The following is a 4982-nucleotide window of genomic DNA, read 5'->3' on the forward strand; positions in this document are numbered from 1 at the left end:
CTTGCGGATTTGCCCTTTTGGTTGGCGCCGTCAAGGTTTCTTGGAGCTTTTATGCCAATATCTCAGGAAGTATGGACTTCCGCAAGAAAAAAATTTACCGTCGTAAAGAGAGCCGCAAGGACAACTTACTGAGAAAAATTGCAAAGCTATCCGAGTGAAGCTCTTAAACTTGACTTTATCCGAATTTTGTGACTGAGATACCCGAAGGAGTGGACCGATATACATAGTTCATATTCGAACCCGATCTATATCTAGAAGGAAAGTTTTTACCAAATCGATATCTCACTTCGAGAGTTAACGTTCAGACCATAAAAGGGTCCAAAAGACCCGTTTACTGACTCGCATGAGGGTTAATTATACCCTCAGCCTTTAGGCTAAAGAGGGTATTTACACTTTGATACGACCAAAAATGTGCCTCATCGAAATAATGGTTTTAGACCCCAAGTATGTTTGTACGATATCCGTTTCAGACAATTTTGAGTAGATCTAGCAATGTCCGTCCGTCTGTCTGTCTGTCCGTCTGTCTGTCTGGCTGGCTGGTGCGCATGATAACTCTCGAACGGATCAATCGATTCGGTTCAAATTTTGGGTATCGAAATATTTTGTCCAGATTCGATTTAAGTTCGAAGATGGGCCATATAGGTCCACTCCTTCAGGTACCTCCCCCACAAATGTTCAAAAATTGTCGCAAAACTTGTGCGCACGATAACTCTTGTAGGGAATAACCGATTTGGTCCATACTTTGCACATCGTGTAATTTCTACCAAACTTAGATGAGGTTCTAATACGGACTCAATCGGTCCACTCCTTCGGGCACCTCCCACACAAAATTTCTGATAAGTTCAGTTTAGGACCTGGTCCCGAATCGCTTTGATTTTTGTTTACGCAAGTTGCATTCGCTGTCCTCTATACGACGCTGTAAGTTTCATTAGGGGCAAGTCCATACTTCTTGAGAAAATAGCCTGAAAGTTACAAAAAACCCTATGACACCGTGTGTAGTGGTTGGAGCGCAATATAACTCTCGAACGGATCTTCCGATTCGGTCCAAAATTTGGCTTTCGTAATATTTTGTCCAAACTTAGTTCAAGTTCAAAGATGGATTATATCGGTCTACTCCTTCCGGTACCTCCCCCACAAAAGTTCGAAAATGTTCGGAAAATTTGTGCGCACGATTACTCTTGAAGGAAGTAGCCGATTTGATCCATACTTTGCACATCGTAAAATTTCTACCAGTCTTAGATGAGGTTCCAATATGGACTCAATCGATCCACTTCTTCGCGTACCTCCCACACAAAATTTCGGATAAGTTGAGATTAGGACCTACTCTCGAATCGCTTTGATTTTTGTTGCAAAAACTTGTATTCACTGCCCTCCATACGACGGTACAAGTTTCATCAGGGGCAAGTCCATACTTCCTGAGAAAATAGCCTCAAAGATGCTAAAAGCCCCTATAACACCATGTGTAGTGGATGGAGCGCAAGATAACTATCGAACGGACCCGCCGATTCGGTCCAAAATTTGGGCTTCGTAATATTTTGCCCAAACTTAGTTTAAGTTCGAATATAGACTATATCGGTCCACTCCTTCAGTTACCTTCCCCACAAAAGTTCACAAATGTTCGGAAAAATTGTGCGCACGATAACTCTTGAAGGGAGTGACCGATGTAATCCATACTTTGCACATCCTAATATATCTACCAGATATAGATAAGGTTCGAATATGGACTATATTTCTCTACTCCTTCTGGTACCTCTCACACGAAATTTCGGATAAGTTCACTTTAAGACCTGCTCTCGAATCACATTGATTTTTGGTTTAGTATTGTTTTTCGACCTTTCTATTTCTTATTTTAATTTTTAAGACTTTGTCTTATTGGCCTTTAAGGTCCTTGTTTGTTAATGAAAAATAAAGATTATTTTATTTCATTTTTTATCCGACGTTTCGTTGGTGTTTCCCAACATCTTCAGGGATAATTTATTAAATATATAATCTTTCGTCAAGTTTTAACACATAAATTCGTCAAGTTAGTGTAAAAAAATTTTACGAAACAACAATTAAACTAAAATACATGCAAAAATAATTACGATTAAATATATATAGCGATTTGCATTCACTACCTCCATTACGACGGTAAAAGTTTTTTTCAGGGGCAAGTCCATATTTTTTTGGAAAACAGCCCGAAAGGTTTAAAAAAACCCCTAGGTCACCATATGTGACGGTCGGAGAGCACGATAACTCTCGAACTGTTCAGCCGATTTGGTCTAACATTTGGTCTTCGTCATATTATATCCATACTTAGTTTCGTGGGGCAATACCGGTCCACAACTTCCTGTACTTCCCCCAATATTTAAAAAATGTCACTAAAATGCTTGGACGATATCACTTGATTGAAGCAATAAATTTGGTCCAAACTTTTTATCTCCTAATATTTTGTCAAAATTTAGTTTAACATCTAAAATGGCCCATATCGGTCCACTCTAAGAGTACCTCCCCCACAAAAGTTCAACATTTGTGTCTTAGTGCAGTTAATTCCTAATCCACATTTTTGTCGGCAAGTTCAAATGTCCAAAAAGGGCCACCAAATTCTGAAGAGACCTTAAATACATTCGATCTGTCCGTAGGTGCGAGTTTTACTTCACATTGGCTGAGGGTATATATCTGTCGGCAAAACCGACTGACGTTTTTTTTACTTGTTTTTTTCATAAAAAGATACCCCGCATTGTTGTCAGTAATATTGCCAAATACACTTTATACCTAAAATGCAAGGATTCCAAGGAATCTGATGTCGAATATTTCAAAAACAGTAGAAATGGGCGGAAATTGTCACGCCTATTTAGGTCACTTCCCGACGTAAACTTTAAAAACGCCGATACATGTGTCTTCTTTTTTTGGGTCCTCTTTCATAATCTGGCCGAATTGTCTTGTAATTATTTTTGTGTTGTACGGTGTTATATTAATTATATATTTCGGTGGAGGTCATTTAAATTACGACATTTTAATGCATCTTTTTCTGGCTGTTTAACACGTTCGTTGACGCAAAAAAACTCAGAGAGGTGCAAAAAATGACACCCAATTTTTTCGAAATTAGTTTTTATGGATTTATTAATTAATCTATATAAATAAACATCAAATGTCGTTCGTTCGTAATGTCATCAGTTAAAAACGGCTGGACCGATTTTGATAATTTTTTCTGTAAAATGAGCGCCGTAACCCGACTTGGGCTTTTATGCAAACAACATTTGACCACGCCCACTTTTACGCCCAGTTTTTTCAATTTTCAATTTCTATAATTTCTACAAAAACTACTGAACCGCTTTTCCTGAAACTGCCAGGGAACGTACAGGGATGACCCGCGGTTAAAATAGCCTAAAAATTTAGTTGAATTTCGGAAGGGGCGGGGTATTTCCCCTATACCCTATGTATGCATCTATTTGGAAATTAATCTGCGAGACAATTGTGGTTGTGTCTCCGACCTTATTCACTTTTTTAGGACCCAAAGACTTGACCACACCCACTTTTTAAAATATGTTACATCTACAAAACTACTGAACCTATTTTCCTGAAAATGCCAGGGAATGTCCCCCGGTGAAAATAGTATGCATATTTTCTTGAATTTTGAAGGGGACATATTTAAAAAAAACACTTATCTTTATGAATAAAAATCAAATGCTGTCATAACCCAACTTAGGTTTTTATGGAAATAAAAGTTTGCCACTCTCCCGAAATTTTATTGAATTCCAAAGGATGCGATATTTAAAAAAATGTTATATTTGCAAAATTTTTAAATTTACGGATTAATCTACAATCTAGGTACTTCTTTAGGGCTTTAAGACCCGACCACCCCTGTTTTTTTCTAATATGTCATAACTCCAATACTACTGAAGGAACTTCCATAAAATTTGCAGCAAAAGCTCAATGTTTGATGTTGTTATGTATATTTTATGAATTTCGGATGAGGTGGGGTACCTTCCCTATGCCATTCTTTTAAACGCTATATGTATGTATAGCCAAACTTATGATTATATCGTTTTCAGCATACATTTTGGTAGGCACCCAGGGTACTACTTTTTTAATGTGTTATTTCTTGAAAACTTATGACCAAGAAGTGTGGTAGAAAATACATATTTTTTAATTGTCAAGCATAAAGTCAATAACAAGTTGTCACTAAAACTCATTACGACGGGCCAGCAACGCGGACCGGGGTCTGCTAGTTATTAATATTATTATAATCTTGTATTTATTATATCTAATATATAAAAGGCAATGTGTGTATGTTAGTATGTTTGTTTGTTTGTTTGTATGTTTGTATGTTCCGAATAGACTCAAAAACGGCTGAATAGATTTTCTTGAAAATTTCAGATAATGTACTGGGAACACCGGTGGTGAAAATAGGCTATACATTTTTTTGAATGGTCGTCGCGGAAGTGAAATATCGCGGTCATCCCAAATTATACAAAAATGTATTATTTCAGATAATATACCTAATTTTAGTAAGCGTGACTACAAAACAGCTATAACACTGGCTTCAATATGTGGGATAACGCGGTCAACGCCATAGTTTGGAATACAGTAAAATCCCGATAACATGAGATGTCACAATATAGAAATTCCGAAAAATCGATTGGGAAATCTTATGAAATTTTGTATGTGGAGTTTTTAGGTCCGAGAATAGGTCGTAATCTATTTTTTTATTCCGCTAAGTGTGGTGACCGGTGGTCCTCCCCACAATTCAAGATACTTTTTAACATATTGTTTACAAATTGTTTGCCTTGCTATGGTAATTACTGTCTTGACCCTGAATGGTCGTTGCGAAAGTGAAATATCGCGTTCATCCCAAAAATTTCAAAAATGTATTATTTCAATTAATTAGAACGGTAAGCTGTTTTTACTGCTAAGAATAGTGACCGGTGGTCCTCCCGACAATGTTTTTAAGAAAATCAGAAATCTTTGATATTTTTGAACGTATTGTTTACAGATTGTTT

The sequence above is a fragment of the Musca autumnalis genome, unplaced genomic scaffold (assembly GCF_047663935.1).
Source record: "Musca autumnalis isolate F117 unplaced genomic scaffold, ASM4766393v1 scaffold_4, whole genome shotgun sequence".
Classification (NCBI taxonomy): domain Eukaryota; kingdom Metazoa; phylum Arthropoda; class Insecta; order Diptera; family Muscidae; genus Musca; species Musca autumnalis.